The sequence below is a fragment of the Schistocerca americana genome, chromosome 7, assembly GCF_021461395.2.
Source record: "Schistocerca americana isolate TAMUIC-IGC-003095 chromosome 7, iqSchAmer2.1, whole genome shotgun sequence".
Taxonomy (NCBI): domain Eukaryota; kingdom Metazoa; phylum Arthropoda; class Insecta; order Orthoptera; family Acrididae; genus Schistocerca; species Schistocerca americana.
The window spans coordinates 337,701,929-337,727,183 of record NC_060125.1 but is presented as its reverse complement, the minus strand read 5'-3'; positions in this window follow the sequence as shown (position 1 = coordinate 337,727,183).

Here is a 25,255-nt window from a genome sequence, read left to right as displayed (position 1 = left end):
ACTGGAGTCTGTCTGACGGTCAAAAGACGGTACGTTTGCACGATTCTCCTATGTGAAAGATTTCTTGAACGTGAACTTCTGCTGTAGTTTTGCCATCTTCAACTGCCACACCAGATTGGTCAACAACTGAACGAGGTGGCGCAGTAGTTAGCACACTGGACGTGCATTCAGGAGGACGACGGTTGAAACGCGTCCAGCCATTCTGATTTAGGTTTTGATTTCCCTAAATCGCTGCAGGCCAATTCTGTGACGGCTTCTTTGAAAGGGCACGGCCGATTTCCTTCCCCGTCCTTCCCCGCTCCGATGGGACCGATGACCTCGCTGTTTGGTCTCCTCTCCCAAACTAACCAACCAACCAACCAACCAACTGGTCAACTAGGGACTGAATGGGAGCCTTTGACGCAGTTATTTATTTTACGCAGTGAAGCGTTACTTTTGTTTCGTTTCATGTAATTACTTCCAAGTACTAATAGTTTTGTTATCTATAACAGTGATATCAATAATGATATCTACTTTTCATCGATATACTTCGCCTGAAGAAGGAAAACTTGGAATCTGTCATCTATTTTGTTTTACGAGTCACATGCCATTCTCTCCTTTTCGATCCTTGTAGCAGCGATTGCAAGAGAGTGACTACAGGTTGACTTTAGCGCGATATGTGAGGACCAGAGGTAGACAAAGTAATGTAGAGGTAATACCAACTTAAATTGTTGGGCAAGTTCAGCAAAGGGAAGGTACCACCAAAATTGTCGTAGTGGGCAGAGTAAGAGTCGTCACAGGCGTGGTCGTCGTACCCCTAACACCGAAGTTTAAACGGGATAGCCGTTGTCGAGGAACACGCTATGTGCTAGTCTAGCGGGACCTGGCGAGATGAGCGGACGCAGTCGGGAGCTTTGGGCGACAAAGGAAGCTACCAGACATTATTATTTCGTCGTGGAGAACTTCAGTGAAAGTTTTAATTTCAGGTTAATTATTATGATTTTGCTGGAATATGTGATAGAAAGCAGGGACTTAGTCGTGAGTGGACGTGGAGTGTAGACATTGAGTTCACACCGTTATTTCCTTTGCTAGGAGCTTTTATTTGATGTTCATTTACGCAAAATGTTTTTCTTTTGCCGTAACAATATAATTTTGGTGCAGTTGTTAAATAATTTTATGCCTTTTCTTTGAATGATGTATTGAGGCACATGTTGGCGCCATTTGTTTCGTGACGGTTAAAGTATGGTTAAACTACAATGTCGTGTCTTTTCGATCGTGTCGTAAACTCAGTTAAAGGCAAAAGTCACAACTTCAGTAATTTTGTGGGGTAATTATTATTTAATTTTCCGTGTTTCTTTCATGATTTGTGCCTGGGAATATGTTTTGTTGATACCACATATCATTACAGGTAAAGTAATTCAAAATCCTTCGCGGAGCAATAATGTTGCGGGGAATTTAGTTTATTTGTGCAGTTTTCTTTGCGTGTAGTGTTAAACCATACAGCAAGTTGGTGGCATCTCTTAGATTATACTGTATTTATTGCTGTCTGGTTTTGATGCTAAGGTCCCTGAAAGCCTAATTATGAGAATATGAGCTGTGTCAGTGAAATTTCTTGTGGGAATTGGAATTTATTTATAATGTCATTTGTGTCTGGTGTGACCACAAGACGTGTTTAGTACGTAGCACAAAAGTTAAGATCCTCTTTTGCAAATCTCTGTAAAGGATTGTTGTGTCAAACTATATTATTTAAGATACAATTACGATCAGTTATTCATTTTTGCCAGGAAGCGTAGTAATTTTAGAGATGGGTTAGAAGTGAACCGAGTATGTTGAAGCGTTCCTCCTGTTGTTGTTGTTGTTGTTGTGGTCTTCAGTCCTGAGACTGGTTTGATGCAGCTCTCCATGCTACTCTATCCCGTGCAAGCTTCTTCATCTCCAAGTACCTACTGCAACCTACATCCTTCTGAATATGCTTAGTGTATTCATCTCTTGGTCTCCCTCTACGATTTTTACCCTCCACGCTGCCCTCCAATGCTAAATTTGTGATCCCTTGATGCCTCAAAACATGTCCTACCAACCGATCCCTTCTTCTAGTCAAGTTGTGCCACAAACTTCTCTTCTCCCCAATCCTATTCAATACCTCCTCATTAGTTACGTGATCTACCCACCTTATCTTCAGCATTCTTCTGTAGCACCACATTTCAAAAGCTTCTATTCTCTTCTTGTCCAAACTGGTTATCGTCCATGTTTCACTTCCATACATCGCTACACTCCATACAAATACTTTCAGAAACGACTTCCTGACACTTAAATCTATACTCGATGTTAACAAATTTCTGCCGGCCGGAGTGGCCAAGCGGTTCTAGGCGCTACAGTCTGGAACCGCGCGACCGCTACGGTCGCAGGTTCGAATCCTGCCTCGGGCATGGATGTGTGTGATGTCCTTAGGTTAGTTAGGTTTAAGTAGTTCTAAGTTCTAGGGGACTGATGACCACAGCAGTTAAGTCCCATAGTGCTCAGAGCCATTTGAGCCATTTTTTTGAACAAATTTCTCTTCTTGAGAAACGATTTCCTTGCCATTGCCAGTCTACATTTTATATCCTCTCTACTTCGACCATCATCAGTTATTTTACTCCCTAAATAGCAAAACTCCTTTACTACTTTAAGTGTCTCATTTCCTAATCTAATCCCCTCAGCATCACCCGATTTAATTTGACTACATTCCATTATCCTCGTTTTGCTTTTGTTGATGTTCATCTTATATCCTCCTTTCAAGACACTGTCCATTCCGTTCAACTGCTCTTCCAAGTCCTTTGCTGTCTCTGACAGAATTACAATGTCATCGGCGAACCTCAAAGTTTTTACTTCTTCTCCATTAATTTTAATACCTACTCCGAATTTTTCTTTTGTTTCCTTTACTGCTTGCTCAATATACAGATTGAATAACATCGGGGAGAGGCTACAACCCTGTCTCACTCCCTTCCCAACCACTGCTTCCCTTTCATGCCCCTCGACTCTTATAACTGCCATCTGGTTTCTGTACAAATTGTAAATAGCCTTTCGCTCCCTGTAATTTACCCCTACCACCTCCAGAATTTGAAAGAGAGTATTCCAGTTAACGTTGTCAAAAGCTTTCTCTAAGTCTACAAATGCTACAAACGTAGGTTTGCCTTTTCTTAATCTTTCTTCTAAGATAAGTCGTAAGTTTAGTATTGCCTCACGTGTTCCAACATTTCTACGGAATCCAAACTGATCCTCCCCGAGGTCCGCTTCTACCAGTTTTTCCATTCGTCTGTAAAGAATTGGCGTTAGTATTTTGCAGCTGTGACTTATTAAACTGATAGTTCGGTAATTTTCACGTCTGTCAACACCTGCTTTCTTTGGGATTGGAATTATTATATTCTTCTTGAAGTCTGTGGGTATTTCGCCTGTCTCATACATCTTGCTCACCAGATGGTAGAGTTTTGTCATGACTGGCTCTCCCAAGGCCATCAGTAGTTCTAATGGAATGTTGTCTACTCCCGGGGCCTTGTTTCGACTCAGGTCTTTCAGTGCTCTGTCAAACTCTTCACGCAGTATCTTATCTCCCATTTCATCTTCATCTACATCCTCTTCCATTTCCGTAATATTGTCCTCAAGTACATCGCCCTTGTATAAACCCTCTATATACTCCTTCCACCTTTCTGCCTTCCCTTCTTTGCTTAGAACTGGGTTGCCATCTGAGCTCTTGATATTCATACAAGTGGTTCTCTTCTCTCCAAAGGTCTCTTTAATTTTCCTGTAGGCAGTATCTATCTTACCCTAGTGAGACAAGCCTCTACATCCTTACATTTGTACTCTAGCCATCCCTGCTTAGCCATTTTGCACTTCCTGTCGATCTCATATTTGAGACGTTTGTATTCCTTTTTGCCTGCTTCATTTACTGCATTTTTATATTTTCTCCTTTCATCAATAAAATTCAATATTTCTTCTGTTACCCAAGGATTTCTATTAGCCCTCGTCTTAATACCTACTTGATCCTCTGCTGCCTTCATTACTTCATCCCTCAGACCTACCCATTCTTCTTCTACTGTATTTCTTTCCCCCATGGATTCTTCCAGGTATACAACCTTCTTTCATGATTCTTGAACCAAGTGTTAGCTATGATTAAGTTATGCTCTGTGCAAAATTCTACAAGGCGGCTTCCTCTTTCATTTCTTCCCCCCAATCCATATTCACCTACTATGTTTCCTTCTCTCCCTTTTCCCACTGACGAATTCCAGTCACCCCTCCTATTTTCCTGTAATTCTGCACTGCTTTAATAATTTTTCTCCATGAAAGTAATATTTTATATCAGTTCTTCCACCGATTTTCGTGGTAAAGCCAGCAGTAATACTTCTTCCACTGCCTGGATTTACCTTCGTACTCACATGCTGCACCAATGTCAATAAATAAGTATTGCAGTGCTGACTTGAGAAAATAAGTTCCTTACATGTTGCTTAATTAGAGGTTTCACTCTACTGGTAATAAACCAGACAGTAAATTAATATGCCTTGACTTGATAACTTTGCACACATTTGCTCACCACTTTAAAATAAATCTCGGTCCACGCGCTGTGTTGTTCTGACGGCATGTGCACGCAGTTGAGCGAATCTTTCATTTTCATTTCCATTATTTTCGAAGAGAAGGAACGGGTGACCATAATCATGTACTAGCAAGATTATTAGTGGTAAATTCTGCACCGACATTGTCAAAGTAATTCAGGAGGTGTAGAATATGTTTCATAGAAAGCATTATAAATTTTGCAGCTACTGTTTTGTCAGTTTTAGGATAAATGCAAATTGTTAGCAAATTAAATTTCGTCAATTGCTCAACACCCCCGCCCCTCCCGTTGCCTAACCCCAATGAATCTAATTCCATCCCAGAATTTAAGCGATTGGCACAGTTACTGAATTAGTTCCAACAGAGTTCCATGTATAAATTAAAGAATGAACCTATGCCAATCCCAATAATATTATTACAAACTCCCGCTACATTTACGTCCCATTAACGTTATCCGTTACGAATGTAATTAATTTGTTTAATAAATCTGGTAATTGGTCGATGTTAACCTCTGTTTAAAAAATTTCCTTCAGAGTTTACGAAAAAGAATTGAAGTAAAGTTTTTAACAATGAGACCACATCATCGCACACTCTGCCACAGAGTGAAATTCTCATTCTGTCAACCAGATGTCATTACAGTCGTGTTCTCGCACCTATGACACGAGGTAGGGTTTGCTGCGTAGCTCCACATCAACAGTCGCTGTGTACACAGTCACAGACGGTGCAGTATGGCACAGAGGAGATGCCTACGAGACTCTATGCCTTGGAGGACCATAGAAAGAAAGGAAGCATGACAGTTGCAAACTGATTTGGCCCGATGGCTTCATATGAGTCGTTGTGTTGCTTCTTAGATGTGGCGACAGTTTTATAGAGACCGAAACTGAGTCCTGAAGACCAGGGCAGGGCCGACCACGGGTGATTTCGGAAGAGAGGACCCTTCTTTCGCTGTAAGGGCACGACAGTTCCGCCTTAGTACGGCACGCTAACTGGCATGCGAGCTCTCAGCATTTACTGGACGTGTTGAGTCGAGGCAAGCGGTGTGCAGAAGGCTTTGGCAGAGTGGCTTTTATTGTCAGAGACCTGCTGTATGTCTACTTCTGACATGTCTTCACAGAAGGAAACGTCTACAGCGGAGACATCAACATGCCACCTTGTCGCTCGAAAAGTGGGCAATGTTGTTTTCACAGATGAGTCCCGATCCAGTCTGGAGAGCGATCCTCGATGGATTTGCATGTGGGTGGAACGTGGAAAATGATTTTGGGATCCGAACATTGTGGAAAGATGCCGATATCGAGGAGGATCCCTAGTAGTGTGAGCAACGATAGTGTTTATCACTCGAACTCCTCTTCATGAAATTATAACGTTGAATCGGCAAGATTTAATTTCTGTCAGGTATCGTGACGAGATCTTGTGACCTCACCAACGGCTGTGGCGAGGTGTTCTGGGCCCAGACTTCGTACTGATGGACAATAAAGCTCGAATTCATACAGCACAGGTGGTTGAATGTTTCTAGGAAACGGAAGATATTGTATGCATGGCGTGGCCTGCTCATTCTCCCGATTTGAATCCCATAGAGCATGCCTAGGATGTACTAGGGAGAGGGCTTGCATCACGTCAGGTCCACTTACCACTCTCCAAGACTTGCAAGCAGCTTTGCAGGAGGAATGGACGTTATTACCTTAACAAGAGACTTATTACATCGTTCACATCATGCCCTGTCGTTGTTAGTCCTGTAATGCTGCCAGAGGTGGTCACACCACATACTGCGTACATTACCCAGTTGTCGGAATGTGTGTGCCAATACATTAAGTTTGAAAAAGAAAACAAGGAACATCTTGGTCTACCTTTATGGATTTTGTTGTTGTTCACGTTCTGTATTCTTTACATTGTAATTCTTTATTGTCACCTGTTTATACTGTTTTGTGTCGAAATAAACGCAACCTTGCAAAATTTCCGTTTGTATCTTTAATTTTGGATGCCAGTGTAGTTTCTAGCTCTAATGCTGGGTGAGGCTCTTATTCTTCTTTAACAATTCATATTATAGGCATATACCTTAAATAATCCAACAACAAATAAATATTTATACAACTTAATCTCTCTGTGTAGCCCAACCTGTCTCGCATCTCGTAATCATAATGAGACAAAATTATTTCATACGCTGAAAGGAAGAACATTTATGTGCATTATGTGTGCATGGCAGATAGCCCATTCTCTTACAAAAAGGGATTACGGAATGTTATGCAGAGGACGGTTGAAATCAGTGACAACCATTTCGAATAAATATTGATTGAGACGAAAAAAGCAGACATAATGGGGGATTCAGTCACAATGTAAGCATACGTTCGGCCGAATACGAAAAGTACGTAAGGTGTGACCACATGTTACCGTAAGTGCAAGCGTCACAAGAGATTTTGTGACTATAATAAGCTTAGAATGTGTCTTAAATTTTGACTGATCGTAGTAGCAGTATGAATGATGAAAAGCCTTTCACGAGACATGTATAGAATAAAAGGAAAGTGTTCCTTCATATCAAAGTTATGTATGTATTCGACGCAGCCGGAAGTTATCGTTACATGACGTGGTCCATATGGCATTGCTGGTGCCAAAGCTGTCAGAAAATCTGTCAAAAAAAAAAAAAAAAAAAAAAAAAAAAAAAAAACAACTTTACAAGATCACACAAATAAAAAGTAAATATATAAGTAAATTGACCGTATCATAACAAAAATATACCGCCTTCACAGATGCAATGTATAATGGTAAATCTGTGAAACGAGCACGTCATGTAACTTGTATCGTTTCTTTCCTGTTATTTGGTTCATCAGTCTTCCTACTGGTTTGATGCGGCCCACCACGGAGTCCTCTCCTAGGATAATCTCTTCATCTTACAGTAATACTTGCAGCCTACGTCCTCTATTATTTGCTGGATGTATTCCAATCTTTGTCTTCCTCTACGGTTTTTGCCCTCTACATATCTCTCTAGTACCACGAAAGTGCCCACGTGGCTAGCCGCGCGGTCTAACGCGCTGCTTCCCGAGCGGGAAGGTGTATCGGTCCCCGGCAGGAATCCCCCCGCAAGATTAGTCTCGGCCACTCTGTGGATGGTTTCTAAGGTGGGGTGCCGGCCAGTCTGTGGATGGCTTTTTAAGGCGGTTTTCCACCTGCCTCGCCGAATGCTGGCTTGTTCCCCTTCTTCCACCTCAGTTGTACTTTGTCGGCGATTGCCGCTCAAACACTGTCTCCACATTTGCGTACCATAATTACTCTACCATGCAAACATTTAGGGTTACAATCGTCTGGCATGAGACTTTTCTGGGGGCGAGGAGGGGAGGGGGGGATCCTCTGGGGGCCAAACTGCACAATACCACTGAGTTTGTTGTGGGGTGGCGGTGGGGTGAGTGGACTGGTGTAGCCTGTTGTGCGGTTGTGAACCACTGTGGGCTACAGCGGGGACGAAGCCTCTCTGTCGTTTCTAGGTCCCCAGTTCAATACACAATACACCATGAAAGTCCTTCCCTGATGTCTTAACAGATGACCTTTCATGCTGTCCTTTATCTTTGTCAGTGTTTTCCACATATTCCTTTCCTCTACGATCCTGAACAGAACCTCCCCATTCCTTACCTTATCGGTATACCCAGTTTTCAACATTGTCCGTAGCATGACATCTCAAATACTTTGATTCTCTTTTGTTGCAATTTTTCCACGGTCCACTTTTCACTACTGTACAATGCTGTGCTGCAAGCGGACATTCTCAGAAATTTCTTCATCGATTTAAAACCTATTCTTGATAGTAGTAGACTTCTCTTGGCCAGGAATGACCTTTCTGCTAGCGTTTATCTGCTTTTGATGTACTACTTCCTCCATCCTTCATTAGTTATCTTGCTGCCCTGGTAGCAGAATTCCTTAGCTTCATCTACTTTGTGGCCATTACTCCTGATGTCAAGCTACTCGCTGATATCAAATCTGCTACTTCTCATTACTTTCTCCTTTCTTCGATTTACTCTGAAACCCTATTCTGTACTCATTAGACTGTTCATTCCGTTCAGTAGATCATGTCATACTTCTTCACATTCTTTCAGGATAGCTATGTTATCAGCGAATCGTTTCATAGACATCCTTTCACCTTGAATTTAATTCCAGTCCTGAACTTTTTCTTTCTTTCCATCATTGCTTCTTCGACGAACATATTGAACAGTAGGGGCGAGAGATTACATCTTTGTCTTACATCCTTTTTAACCCGAGCACTTCGTTCTTGGTCGTCCACTCTTATTATTCCTTCTTAGCCCTTGTACATTTGGTATGTTACTTGTCTGTCCCTATAGCTTACCCCTATTTTTCTCAGAGTTCCGAACACCAAGTGCCTTTTTACACTGTCGAAGGCTTTTCCCCGATCGACAAATTCCATGAACGTGTCTTGACTTATTTTTAGTTTTTCTTCCATTGTGAACCGCAACATCACAATAGGTGCCTTTACCTTTCCTGGAGCCAAACTGATCGTCATCTATCACACCTTCAATTTCCTTTTCCATTCTCCTGTATATTATTCTTGTCAGCAACTTGGATGCATGAGTTGTTAAGCTGATTGCAACGATAATTCTCCCACTTGTCAGTTCTTCCAGTCTTCGGAATTGTATGAATGATATTTTTCCGAAAGTCAAATGGTATGTCGCCAGACCCATACAGTCTACGCATCAACGTGAGTAGTCACTTTGTTGCCACTTCCCCCAGTGATCTTAGAAATTGTGACGGAATATAATCAATCCCTTCTGCCTTATTCGATATTAAGTTCTACAAAGCTGTCTTAAATCCTGATTCTAATACTGGTCCCCATCTCTTCCAAATCGACTCCTGTTTCTTATTCTATCACATCAGACTAATTTTTTCCATCGTAGAAGCCTTCAATGTGTTTGTCAGCTCTCTTCTCTGCATTAAACAGTGGTATTTCCGGAGCACTCTTAATATTACCACACTTGATTTTAATTTCATCGGAGGTTGTTTTGATTTTCCTATACGCTGAGTCAGTTCTTCCGGCAATAAATTCTTTTTCGTTTCTATCAGATTTTTGATGCAGCCATTTCGCCTTAGCCTCCCTGCACTTTTTACTGATCTCATTCCTCGATGACTTTTATTTCTGGTGTCCTGAAGTTCCCACATCATCTTTGTACTGTGTTACCTATTGTTTCTTCGTTTCTTCGTCATAAGCGTCTTTGTACCTACGTTTTCCTTTCCAGATCCTGTGATTGCCCTTTTTAGAGATGTCCATTCCTCTTCAACTGTACTTCCTACTTTGGTATTCCTTATTGCTGTGTATACAGCCTTAGAGAACTTTTAAGCGTGCCTCGTCATTAGTTACTACTTCCGTATCCCACTTCTTTGCACACTGATTCATCCAGACTTATCTTTTGCATTTAAGCCTACTCTTGATCTCTACTAAACTGTGATCTGAGGGCCGGCCGCGGTGGCCGTGCAGTTCTAGGCGCTCCAGTCCGGAGCCGCGCTGCTGCTACGGTCGCAGGTTCGAATCCTGCCTCGGGTAAGGTTTAAGTAGTTCTAAGTTCTAGGGGACTGATGACCACAGCAGTTGAGTCCCATAGTGCTCAGAGCCATTTGAACCATTTGTGATCTGAGTATATATCTGATTCTGGGTACGCCTTACAATCCAGAATCGGATATCGGAATCGCTGTATGACCATGAAGTAATGCAGCTGAAATCTTCCCGTATCACGCGGCCATTTTCAAGTATACCTCCTCCTCTTGTGATTCCTGAACAAAGTATTCGCTGTTACTAGCTGAAATTTATTACAGAATTCAATTAGCGTTTCTCCTCTCTCATTCCTTGTCCTCAGCCCATATTCTCCTCTAACCCTTTCTTCTACTCCTTCCCCTATAACTGCATTGCAGTCCTATATAACTACTAGATTTTCATCTTGGAAAAAACGACATTATGTCAATGGAGTGAATGATTGACTTTTTGTAAAAACTTTTTTGTTTATTTATAGACGCAATCACATTATTATGACACAGTCATAACCGTTTTCGGCCATACAATGACCATCTTCAGGTTCTATGACAACACAAAAGAAAATTTATATTAAAACCTAAAAGTAAGTGCAATATTTAACCAGGCTTATTAATAATCTAACTGAATTTATGCAAAACACATATAGTTTATACCTAAAGTCGGCATACACTGAACACAGGTTCATGCGTTGTCAAACTAGCTATAAAACATAAAACACCGTCTTATATAGATCTAAAAATTTGTTAGAGTTTGTTCCCCCTTCTTGCGCTAGATGCGCGCGTCCTCTACAAGATAGTCTTTATTTTTCAAAAGCCTAAAATATGACAAATTTAGTATTAATATTTATGTCAAATGTATAGATCATTAAATCAGTGAAATAACGTTTCAGAACAAGGAGAAAACATTGCTATAGATGAAAATAGTGGTAGCACTTGAAGAGAGTATTTATGACGCCCGATGGCGCTGTATTTCCGGCTATTGCCTGTTTATACCGTTGTCCATTAGTATGGCAGGACGACGAGTGTAGTGCTCTGCTGCAGGGTGGATGGCACGCACCTCCACCTTAAAGGTTGTAGACATCTGCTGTGGTCAGCACTAGACAGTGCAATACTCGACCGCCGGAAGGCTCCATCCTCAGCTAAAGCACGTACGTAGGTGAACAGATTATCGTAATTCTTGAAGTATGTGTCTGTTGCAAATTCATTCTATTCATTGAGGAGTTTGTCAAGTTCTCTGCATCTCGTAACATAAATCTCCAGTTGTTCTAAAATGTCTAATCATTTAATTTTTGTAACTTCGTGTAGAATTTGAAGCTGTTCGTCGACGTTGCCAATATTACGACCATCCTCTTGCATATGTAAGCCCAGCACTGTTTTATACATCAAAGGACCTGCCTGTCTGTCCAAGCTATGTCGGACAGACAGGCAGGTCCTTTTATGTAAGGTTTAAAGAACACACTTATCCCATACGTACGTGCTTCAGCTGAGGATGGAGCCTTCCGGCGGTCGAGTATTGCACTGTCTAGTGCTGACCACAGCAGATGTCTGCAACCTTTAAGGTGGAGGAGCGTGCCATCCACCTGCAGCAGAGCACTACACTCATCGTCCTGCCCGTCTCGTCCCTGCAGTACTAATGGACAACGGAATAAACAGGCAATACCCGGAAATACAGCGCCATCAGGCGTCAGAAATACACTCTACAAGTGTTACCACTACTTTCATCCATAGCAATGGTTTCTCCTTGTTCTGAAACGTTATTTCGCTGATTTAACGATCTGTTCTGTAATCTTAAATTTTATATACATCTGACATAAATATTAATACTAAATTTGTCGTATTTTAGAGTTTTGAAAAATAAAGACTATCTTGTAGAGGATGCGCGCATCTAGCACAAAGAAGGGGAACAAAATATAACAAATTTTTATATCTATATAAGACGTGTTTTACATATTATAGCTCGTTTGAGAACGCATGAACCTGTGTTCAGTGTATGACGCCTTTAGGTATGAAGTATATGTGTTTCGCATAAATTTAGTTAGATTACTAATAAGCTTGGTCAAATACTGCACTAATTTTTGGGATTAAATATAAATTTTCTTTTGTATTGTTACAGAATCTGTAGATGGTCGTTGTATGGCCGAAACCGGTTATGACTGTGTCATAAGAATGTGATTGCGTCTAGAAATAAAGATTTTCATCTCCCTTACGTACAGTATTACCATTTCAATATCTTTATATATTTTTTCTATCTCTTCATCTTCAGCTTATGATGTTGGCATGTGTACCTGAACTATCGTTGTCGGTAATTTTCTGTCGATTCTGATAAGAACAACATTGCCACTGAATGTTCACAGCAACACTCTCTCAGTTTTACCTTCCTATTCATAACGAATCGTACTCCCGTTTTACTGTTTTCTGCTGCTGTTGATATTATCCTTTAGTCATCCGGACAGAAATCGTTGTCTTCTTTCCATTTCACTTCCTCCTACCATATATAGATACCGCTTTTGCACATCCCTCTTCTAATTTTCTAGCATCCCTATCACCTTCAAGCTTCTGACATTCCACGTCCCTACTCGGAGAACGTTATCGTTTCGTTCGTTATTCAATCTTTTTCTCATGGACAGCTTCCTTTGGCATTCCCTTCCTGGAGATCCGGTTGGGGTCGACTCCGGAATCCTTTACCAATGGGAAGACCACCATGACAGTTTTTCAGTTTACAGGCCAAATGTCCTGAGGATTCACGTTATGTGTCTTAAATGCATTGGTTTCCATTGCTTTCTGCAACCACATTCCGTTGATTATTGCTGATTTTTCCCCCTTTAGGGGTAGTTTCCCACTCCAAGGGCAAGAGTGCCCTGAACCTCTGTTCGCTCCTCTGTCCTCTTTGACAAGGTCGTTGGCAGAATGAGGGTAATATCTTATGCCGGAAGTCTTCAGCCACCAATGGTGATTATCAGTCAAAATTTAAACGTTGGCGCGTTTCGAACCCGGGACCGAACACTTCTGGTTATTTATAAAAAAAAGTTCAAAATGGTTCAAATGGCTTTGAGCACTATCCGACTTAACTTCTGAGGTCATCAGACATATCCATGCACGATGCAGGATTCGAACCTGCTACCGTAGCGGTCGCGCGGTTCCAGACTGAAGCGTCTGTAACCACTCGGCCGCAGCGACTGGCACGTATCAAAGACGCTACCTGTCCGTTTTAGTTCGTTGCATTTTTTCGGGGTGGATGACCCATGACATAAGTTTAAGTTCATCATTGATCCGTTCATTCAGCTTTTTTTTATTTAATTTTTTTTATTACAGAGGACAGCTAAACCTGTGACCGAACATGCAGAGCTACCGTGCCGGCCAAATAAAGAAACAGTGCATCAAAAACCTTGCTCTTGAAGTAAAATATGATTAACGTTTATTGCCTTACATGCGAACAACAGCCTACCCTCAAGCTGAAGAAACTTGACACTCATATCTCTTCTTCCCTGAATTGAGGCCGGTATAAAGAGAAGTATCCTGTGGTATGGGTTTAGGGAGGGAGTGGGGACAGTGTAACTAATTCTTTATCCGAAGTTCTTGTTTTATAACTGAAGACGCTGTATTAGTTAGACATGTATGGAAGGCTTTTATCAAAGAACTAGAAGAGTCAGTAGCTTCAGTTTAAAAATAAACTGCACACGTAATCAGAAGCACTGGACTGTGTTGTTCCGTATTAGGGGGCGTGTCTCGTGCGCTGGTAGCAGAACAAGTGTGTTGAGCGGGACTGCGCGACACACGACTGCGTCGACATGGCCCGTCTGAGCCGCTGGCGCACTAATCCCGGTATCTTGGCGCGCAGGCGCAGCACCCACGTCTACTTTTATCTGCGGCTCTCGGGGATTAAAGAATTATTTAGCTTAAACAGCGCCCCTGCTCTTAGAAATACGGCAGCTAAAACGAGGTCAGAAGAGGACGCGAGAAAGCACCCGCAGTCGCAGTAACTGCGAAGTAGGACAGGCGCTAACTTGTTGAGCGCCAGTTGAGAAGCGCCGAGCGAAATGGCGGACAAGTGTTATGCCGTTTGTTTCGCTAATTTTGTGAATCCAGTGGTAATCAGATGCTTATCCACTGGAAACTTTGAATTGCAGGCTCGATCTTCTAACAGATATAGCAAAAAATAATTTATAGAGACGAAACAAAAATCATAAAATTTAATCTGCTTCTATAACTTTCCAAATTAAGAAAATTAGAAGTATTCAGAAAATAACAGAGGTTAGAAAAATGATGGTTCAACTGAGGTTTAAATAAATTTAACTTTATAATTAACAAATGATTCACTGAATATAGATAAATAATTAATTAGTTCCTAGTGATACGAGTGTGATTACATTTACTGTATGGTATCACCTACACATCTCTAGCGTTTTTGTTAATATGACTTTTTTATAGATGATATGAATTCTTTATCAGTCCCATACCAAGAAAACAATTCACAGTTAATATTTGTAAAAACAATTGTCACATTGAATTCTCTTTATGTCCCTCAATTAAACGAGGTCAAGGAGAATATCCAAAACTTTTGTATGTCCCTAACGACGAGCAATTGCATGGCAGAAAATACGTTATTTCATTTCAGAAACTACTGAGAACCGCATGTCTTTCCAAGTCAGAGAAAGATATCAGTTATATCTGCTCTTACTCAATGATGTTCTGAGGGCACAGTGTTGAGTGGGGTATAGAGACAAAGCAATTTTAGTAGAAGTTAGTCAGCTTAAAGTGCATCCATCATTATAATGGGAAAATCATAAGCAGTAGATAGTCTTGTACCTTGGGATTTAACCAGCCCTTTAATAAAAGTTTAACAAAATTTCTTACTCCGCTTGAAGTGATAACATTCAAGTTATGTGTGCTGCAATCCTTTTCTGAGATTACTAAAAAGTGCTGCACAGAAGTAAAGGTTTTGTAAATGTGAAAAACTTTTACTAGGTGCTACATGGTCATGTACCTAGGAACAACTACTGTGTTCTAATTTAAAACTGTTGGAATCGAGAAAAACCTTGTCAGTATTGCATTTCATACTATACGCGTTATAGTGTTGCTCTGCTACACACCAATAGTCTGTAAGCGAAATAAAATTAGGAAACAGTACAGTTAACGACCAGTTACAAGTTAAAAACATTTTAAAATAGGGCTTATTGGTAACTAAAACAAATTCCCATTTTCAAGACAGGGAAAAAAGTTAAGACATAAAGGGCACAGTTCATTTGCAAATATCGATTGGTCCACAGTAGAACACCTTCTATTTCAAGATACGGAATGGTGTACAACTAACTACCGTTCGCACGGCAGAAGAGAGGCGCCGTGAACGTAAACACCATACTGAACTACGCCACACCGCCGAAAGAGCCGTGGCCGTCCATACTATAAAAACTGATCCTGCTATGGATTACGAAAACACCAAGATCTCTTCTGAGCAGCACGTTGCAAGGCATCCTTGATACGCTGAATAATGTTCATGTATGGGGAGTTTGGTGGGCAGCGGAAGTGTTTGGACACAGAAGAATGATTCTTGAGCCACTCTGTAGCAATTCTGGATGTATGTGGTGGCGCATTGCCCTGCTGGAATTGCCCAAGTCCGTCGTAATGCACAATGGATATGTCACAATGGACTTGTCACCTGTCAGACTCGTATCTAGACGTATCAGGGGTCCCACATCACTTCAACTATACACGCCCCACATCATTACTGAGTCTCCACCAGCTTGAACAGTCCACTGCTGATATGAGGGGTCTATGGAGTCATGTGGTTGTCCCTACACCCGTACACGTTCATCCGCTCGATATAATTTGAAACGAGACTCATGCGATCAGGCAACATGTTTACAGCCATCAACAGTACAATGTCAATGTTGAAGGGCCAAGGCGAGGTGTAAAGCTATCGATGACGTTTCGTAGAATGGTTCGCGCGCTGACGCTTATTGGTGGCCAATCACTGAAATCTGCAGCAATTTGCGATAGGGTTGCATTTCTGTCAAGTAGAACTATTCTCTTCAGTCGTCGTTGGTCCTGTTCTTACTGGATCTTTTGCCGGCAACAGCGATGTCGGAGATTCGATGTTTTACCGAATCCCTGATATTCACGGTACACTCGTGAAATGGTCATATGGGAAAATCCCCACTTTTCCGCTACCTCGGAGCTGCTGTATCCCATCGTTCGTCCGCCGACTATGACACAACGTTCAAACTCGCTTGGATCTTGATAACCAGCCATTGTGGCAGCAGTAACTAATCTAACAACTGCGCCGGACACTTATTGTCTTATATAGGCGTGTCCGACCGCAGCACCGTATTCCGTCTGTTCACATATTTCTGTATTTGAATACGTTTCAGTGTGTATAGGACGACAAGAGGAGCAGCGCAGCATTCATCAGGAATCATTTACAGATAGCAACACATGTGTTTGACGAAATGTAGTGGAGGAATTACTACGTGACCGGCAGGACATCCGAGAATTCTATAAACAACAAACACGTCGGGAAAACATCAAATCGCATAGCGAAACATAGCTTAATCGTCTACACGTTATGGAAGTTGTTGTGGGTTGGCAGGAGAGCCAACACCGGGTATGAGAGGAAGCCGAAAGACAGGCATTTTAGCTCACGCAGGCTGGCGTGAGGTCTGGAACAGGACAAGGAAATTAGACTTTAGAAAAACGGACGTAGCTGGTGGAATACTTAACTGTAATCCATTAATGATGAGCGTCGCTCTTGACGGTACATGATTACAGTATCAATAGTAACTGGTACTGGCGCCTTGCTAGGTCGTAGCAAATGACGTAGCTGAAGGCTATGCTAACTATCGTCTCGGCAAATGAGAGCGTATTTTGTCAGTGAACCATCGCTAGCAAAGTCGGTTGTACAACTGGGGCGAGTGCTAGGAAGTCTCTCTAGACCTGCCGTGTGGCGGCGCTCGGTCTGCAATCACTGATAGTGGTGACACGCGGGTCCGACGTATACTAACGGACCGCGGCCGATTTAAAGGCTACCACCTAGCAAGTGTGGTGTCTGGCGGTGACACCACATAAGTACTATTAAAAATATAGAGAATATTATTCACAGTGAACTTCTGTAACTGAAGAACTAACAATATCCTCCAAATAGTCTTAAGATAGTCAACAATACTTAAACACGTACAACTCGTAATATTTACAATCGCTGCACAAACAAGAACCTAAGGTATGACGACAGGAAAAGCATTAGCGAATTCTGAAAACGAAATATTGCGGCCTCTAATGCGGGTGTTTTCATATGGCTCTAAAACCGGGCACTAGACGGAAACACCAACGAGAAAACATCAAGTGTTTCTAGGTACACTACAAACTAGGTACATCACTCTTCCCAGCTCCAAAAAATAATAGTTTTCAGACAGTTCGCAGCATTTCAGATAAACCGAGGTTTAGTTAAAGTTAATAGCCTTCTCAACAAATGATTTGATATATAGTGAACAAAAGTATAAAGATTTTGTCTAAAAGTAGAATGTCATATGCTGGTGACTTCAGGATAATACACTGAGGTCACAGAAGTCACAGGATAGGGATAAGCACGTATACAGGTGGGTGTAGTATCCTGTTCACAAGATACAAAAGGACAGTGCATGGGTGGAGAGCGGAGCTATCATTTACACCCAGGCGGTTCATAAGGAAAGGTTTCCGTCGTGATTGTGGCCACACGACGTGAATTAACAGATTTTAAACGCGAAATGGTAGTTGGAGCTAGACGCATGAGATATTCCATTTCGGAAATCGTTAGGAAATTGAGTATTCCGAGATCCACAGCGTCAAGAATGTGCCGAGAACACTAGATTTCAGGCATTACCTCTCTCCACGGACAACGCAGTGCCAGATGGCCTTCACTTAACGAAAGAGAACAGCGGCGTGTTCGTAGAGTTGTTAATGGCAACAGACAAACAACACTGCCTGAAATAACTACAAAACTTAAAGTGGGACGAACGATGAACGAATCTGTTAGGACGGTGCGGCGAAATTTGTCGTTAATCGGCTATGCCAGCTGACTACCGACGTGACTGTCTTTGCCACCAGCACGACATCTCCTGCAGAGCCTCTGTTCGCCTCGTGATCATATCGGTAGGACCTTATAAGACTGGAAAACCGTGGCCTGGTCAGATCAGTCCCGATTTTAGTTGGTAAGAGCTGATGGTAGGGTTCGAGTATGGCGAAGACCATACGAATCCATGGAACAAAGTTGTCAATAAAGCACTGTGCAAGCTGGCGGTGGCTCCGTATTGGTGTGTGCTGTGTTTACGTGGAAAGAACTGGTTCCTCTGGTCCAACTGAACGATCATTGACTGGAAATGGTTATGTTCGGCTACATAGAGACAATTTTTAGCCATTCATGGACTTCATGTTCCTAAACAACGATGGAATTTTTGTGAATGAGAATGTGCTACGTCACCAGGCCAAAATTTCTCACTGTGGGTTTGAAGAACATTCTGGGATAATTCGAGTGAATCATTTAGCCAGCTAGGTCACCCGATGTGAATCCCATCGAACATTTATGGAATGTAGTCGAGAGATGGGTTCGTGTACAAAATCCTGCAGTGCAGCACTTTTGCAGCTGCAATAGAGGGAGAAGGGCTCAGTATTTTCAGCGACATGAGTCCATGGCACGTCGAGTCACTGCATCACGCCGGGAAAAAGGAGATCCGACACGTTCCTAGCAGATATCCCACGACTTTCGTCACCTCAATGTACGTACACGTATGTACAGTAGTGGACAAAACGAGCGAGACCCCTCGCCTTTTCGTTATCCTGATCCGCAAAGCTTTAAAGTCTGCTAGACAGCATAACAGGCCAGGCGACTATGGACAGGCGTGAAATTGACAAACAATCCGAACTTTGTCAGACTGTTTTCAATCATGTGTAAGACTATATGAACTATTTTATTCTAACGGATGACATTGAATCAGTAAATAACAAGAGGAATTACAAAACTCCCAGAATCAATATAGAGAATTCAAGTGTACAGTGGATTCAAAAGTTTGCTATAATGGCGAATAATTGCTTTCATTGACTCCTTCATGCCTACGTTTTCTCAGCCAGACAATGTTTGAAACTAGCACTAGCAAGGTAAAACATTTTTCCACAAATTGTCTAATTGGAAGTCGAAGAGCGCGTTATGTAAATTACGATCACAACAAACATTACTCAAATACACTGATCACTGTAGGCATTCAACTCTTTTATTGTGTGTTACATGCGCAGTATGTAAACTGGCATCGCCATCAACACACAATACCACTGAGCTATGAAACAACTGTAGCAAAACAGAGCATCCTCGTTGTCCATGTGGTGGATAAGACGACTAATTCGAAACATAAATGTCAATGTAAGGAGCATAAAAATATCGAGTGGATTTACTAACATAATTATGAACCATTCAAGAACGTAAATCGATGATCACATACTTGTCAAACGTATTCTACGGTGTTGCCATTGTCCTTTAGACTAGCAGCAGGAAGAAAACGTTCGCTCAGCTGATGTGCTGAGATAAAGCTCGCGGTTCTAAGACGCCACAGCATCGACTGCCACCATTTCATGGGAAACGAAATACTTCAAGTATAAGCCAATGTGTTGTATTCGCGTATCTGTGACTATGACTCGGCGCTAAAGTGTGGTTATGGATAGTACGTATGCTGAGATTGCGAATCTAACATCATAAATAAAGACAAGGGGAAATGAATTAGGCGTCCTTCCTCTTCCATAACATCAAATATATTTTAGTTATTCCATATTAAATGAACTGCACAGAAAATCATTCACCACAAGTGAATAACTTTTTAGCAACACCAGATGATACTAACAGCTTGCCGGCGCGGGTTAGCCGTGCGTTCAACGGCGTCATATCACGGACCGCGAGGCTGCTTTCGCCGTCAGTTCGAATCCTTCCCCAGGCATGTATGTGTGTTAGGTTAGGTTGGTTTAAGTAGTTCTAGGTCTAGGGGACTGATGACCTAAGCAGTTTGGTCGCATAGTTCTTAGAGCCATTTTTTGACCTTCCGCGTAAATTTTCTTTACATAAACGGCTGTGTCTTTGCGTTTACATAGAAGCTCACTTTTTTACACCACCAAGGGACCGTATACCGCAGGAAGTGCGATACATTTCCGCTTATTATGTCTACCCGTACTCGAGGTAAACGGGTTTTAAGGGTTGGGTAGACAGATAGACGGTCAAGAAAGTAAGACTAGTATGGTTCCATTTTTACCGATTTAGGTGACCAAATCCTAGCAACGACAATAGCTACGACAGTTGTTAAAGATGAGGACTCATAAATAATTCCCCCTACTCTTTATTCGAAACGTTCTAGTTGCAGTCGATACATCAGCATATTAATCGTTGCTACGCTTTCGATCCAAATCACGTTTACAGGTATGCAAATAAAATCCATTTGCCTGTACACGTGGTAATTCAGCTCCCAGTATTAATGCCACCGCGTTTTAGAAGTGCGAGCATTCCAATTCTTAGCTAGGTTAAGAAACACTTCGGCTAATGAACGTTTTCTGGCTGTGGCGAGTTTAATGGAGAATTCGAAAGATTGTAGAATACGTTTGGCAGCTATGTAGCCGTTTATATTCTGGGGTGGTGCAGAATTCTCCTACTAAATTTACCCGCTAATAACAGTACTTTGTTATTTCGATAAACATCCCAAATGATTGTCACATAAGCAGTAACATAAAGGTATAAAATTCTAGTTTTTGAGTCCAGAAAGCTCTATGCAACAGAAACTGCAGGTCATTTTGCCATTTTCATTCGGAAATTGCCGGCTTATTCATATCTGGGGTAATAATAGAGGGCTGTTTGCCTGGGTTGTCTGCTAGCATAGTGAAAGGTGGTTACTACTGCAAGGGAGGTCTGGTTTGTTTTCGGTTCTAATCTCGATGGAGGCAGATAGATTATCAGTAAAGCAATTTTAAGAACTTCTCGCGCCCCCAATACGTTTTATTGCTACCTTTATTCTGTACCGGCGCCCTGTAGATGTAAATATGAAAATCTTGTAGAATTTCATACTTGTTACTGCCTACTTTTTCCGCTTAATTGACTTGATTTGAATGATTTTTAACTGAATTTCGTTATGAATCTTCACGCATTGCCAAAGTTGCACACTTTCATGGTGGGTCAGCAACGGCAATCCAGTATGATTGATCTGAACGTTGACACAGACCGTTTCGCGACTGAATGCGCATAATATTTTGCTAATTCGTAACGATTTGGGGTACTTTGTCTTACTAAAACAATTTTGTTATCTCGATAAGCTGAAATTCATTTTTATTAGTACAGTTCATACTAATTAGCGTTTCTTCTTTCATTTATATTTTATATTTACGTGTTGTGTTTAACACACTAATCAGCATTAATATAGTCTTACACATGATTGAAAACAGTCTGACAAAGTTCGGATAGTTTGTCAATTTCACGCCTGTATATAGTAAGCTGGTAGCACTTCGTCGCCTTGCCTGTTATGCTGTGTAGCAGACTTTAAAGCTGTGCAGGTCAGCATAACGAAAAGGCGAGGGGTCTCGCTCGTTTTGTCCACGACAGTACAGCAATTTCCGTAATATGTGTGGATTGGCCGGTTGCACCAATTTTGTAATCAGTCCCATACCAACAAAAAACAAAAAAAAATCGTAAAAAATGTTCGTAAAACTCACTGTCACAGAAAGTTCTGACTTCCTTATAGGCCATTGCTTGACTGTATAGTGGTTCTTGGTGTCACGGCTGTCCCAAAGCAGTATTTCGTGAATTCAGCCTGTAAACCTGTAAGGAGTGCAACAACTCTTAAATCACATAAAAGCTGCCATTCGTGATCCTTAGTAGCAAAGCCATGGTTTCATAAGTTTTTTTCGTGTCTACTACGTAAGCGAAAGGTATCGATGGAAATGCATTGCCATAATGCAGTAATACTGCTTTCAAGCTGGTCTTACTGGAGTCAATAAATAGTTGTAAACCTAGCTGCATCATCAGACAATTGACATCTCTACATACACACACTGAATTCTGCATATCGAAATATTGAGCGAAGGAAGCACCTCTTGGCTTGAAACAGAAAATTTTGTCCTTGGAGCTAGAAGATTCCGTTGTTGCAGTCTAGAACCCAAGGGTTCAGCTTGCTGTTTCGAAAGTTGTAGATCGTGAACCAAATCGTTCAACTCCTTTCGATTGAAGAGCTGAGGCGAAGTGTCATGATATTGAGGGAACTACTCTTCTATATGTTCAATGCTTTCTGATACACTTGACATGGTGTCTGATACCGTGGCTTTGAAGTTACAGCCAGGAACACGCAACCCCTCATCATGGGGTACAGGCAAATGCACTGAAGATACATTTGGATACTTTATTTTGCGTCTAGTTTTGCTTGAATGTCCCGAAATATTTGTAAGACAAAAGTAACAGTCTGAATAATGCTCTTGAAGCTGACATCACAACATCGTAATAGCGAATGGTATGGCCCGGCGTTTTCCTTTCAACCACTTCGTTAAGGTTGTAGTACAGGTACCGGCTATGCAGGCAATACGAGGTGCAAAATTTTTATCTTGTCCACCAAGAGGACAATCAAAATACAATTTACATGCCTTCTTAACCAAATTAGTGAATGGTTTTCTCTGGGCAATTGGAGTGAATTTCCCACACACGTAACAAAAGTTGTCAGGGTGGATTAGACAGTAACGAGATTCACTAGTTGCCATTTTTCTTAGTGTAAGTCTTAAACATAAAAAGTTTGCACTATTTTTCACAGGAAACACTCGCCAGGATCTCTTTCACACCACTTGATTACCACACCAACCATTTACTGACGATGTGTAGATCTTATAGCTCTCCTCTATAAATAAAAAAACAAAGAACTAAACATCAAAGTAGAAGAACAGCAAAAAGCGAAATACTGACTACGAAAAATAAAAAACCTTTAAAAATTCAAAAATGGTACGTGCTAGAACATTTTGAAAAGTATATTCAGAATGTACATACCAAAATACATTCTAGTTGATGTACCACATCCCAGATGCATAATGGCTGTTCACTAGTGTTATTATTAAAACGCAGAGCCTGTGAATGAGTACCTTGAAAACGTGAGCTGATCGAATGTTCACATACTACTGTCGTGAGCATCTGCGGAAAGAGACAAAATGGTTCAAATGGCTCTGAGCACTATGGGACTTAACATCTACGGTCATCAGTCCCCTAGAACTTAGAACTACTTAAACCTAACTAACCTAAGGACATCACACAACACCCAGCCATCACGAGGCAGAGAAAATCCCTGACCCCGCCGGGAATCGAACCCGGGAACCCGGGCGTGGGAAGCGAGAACGCTACCGCACGACCACGAGATGCGGGCAGGAAAGAGACAGGACAGTGAAACTACCAAAACGCTCTCAACGGGTGGACGTCCACGACTTTTCAGAGAACGTGGTGTTCAGATGCTTGTCTGCTCTGTAAAGTCAGATAGATGGTGATCTGTGGCATCTCTGTCCAAAGAGCACAATGGTGGTACACGCACAAGTGTTGCGGGGCGCACCATTCATCGTACATTGTTGAACATGGAGCAACCAAGCAGACCACCCTTACATATTCACTTGTTGACCAACGACATCGCCAGTGGGCACGGGACTGGACCGCTGATCAATGGAATCGTGTCGGCTCTTCAGTGAATCACATCTTTGCAACACTACGTCGATTGTCGTCTCGACAAACGCCTTCATCGAGGTACCGCGCATGGGCGCTACGGCAGCAGAATAAGTTGGGGGGGGGGGGAGGGGGGAGGACAGTATGCTACGGGAGACATTCTCCAGCGCTTGCGTTAAACCTGTGGTAGCTGACAGCTGTGAACCAACTGCACACCTGCATTCTTGATGTCTCCCCCGAAGGCGATGTCATCTTTCAGCAGGATTATTGACTGTATTCCGGAGCCATAACCGTGCTTTGAGGAGCATTATAGTGAACTCACGTTGATGTCTCGGTGTCCATATGTGCCTGATGTAAATCCTATGAAACCCATCTGGGTCGCTATCGGGCGCCAGCAACGCGTACGCAAATCAGCAGCCCGCGATTTAGGCGAATTATATGTCCTGTGTGTAGACATCTAATGCCACATGCCACCAAAAACCTACCAACAAACTGTGGGATACGTGATAAGAAGAGTCAGTAACGTATTTCGTTCCAAAGACCAAGATATTAAGCAGGTGATCATAATCTTTTGGCTCATAAATGGATATTTTTACAGTACGTGTTTGCTGCTTGCATTTTTTTTTTTTTTTTTTTTTTTTGGCTGGGCTTAATTTTAATGCACTGTCTTCAAAGTCAACCATAAATGAAATGCAGAAATGTGGGATTCAAATTCCTACAAGTACAAATAAAGGCACAATTCTTGCGCGAACAAGTTGTTACTACAAAGCTCATTATACATGTGAGCTGTTGTTAAGGCGCGGTCACTGCTCCAATAGAAAAAGAGGGACCAGAGTAAGTTAATTCTGAATGGTCTAACGTGGGATCTAGCTTGCCAGACAGAGATGTGAGTCATACTCGAATCGGATCTGGACGCTGTACATCGACCACTGGCATGAAACACATACCAATCTGAGTGCTATTTCTAAGCGGTTTCCCACGTGCGGCCAGTCAAATGGCAGGCTACTTCCTTAATCAATTCGAAAAGACACAAAGTACGCACTGTTAAATCACTAAAACACACAGAACCAAAATTACGAAGACTTCAGCCAAATAGCATACACTTCTTCGTATCTTAGCCTAAAGAATGACATGGCGGTAGGGATGTCAACGGTTGCGGATGGTAACGACTGAAATGTGACCCTGAAAAAGGAGAAAATACTAGGAAATAGACAGAGGCCAGTAGAAAGGAAGAGAAAATGTGGCGCGTGAGAACAGCACTTCGTGACACATCGCAAATTCCCTTGTAGTTTATTTCTGATAAAGCATACAACAAAATTAGTTAATCAAGGGAATTAAACACCAAGAATCTGCGGTTAACACATTCACAGGCTATATCAAAAATTAGCCACATGGCATTTCAGCGTGAGCGACTAATCTGTTATTAAACAGAACAAGAAAATGGCTGAAATGGCTCTGAGCACTATGGGACTTAACCGCTGAGGTCATCAGTTCCCTAGAACT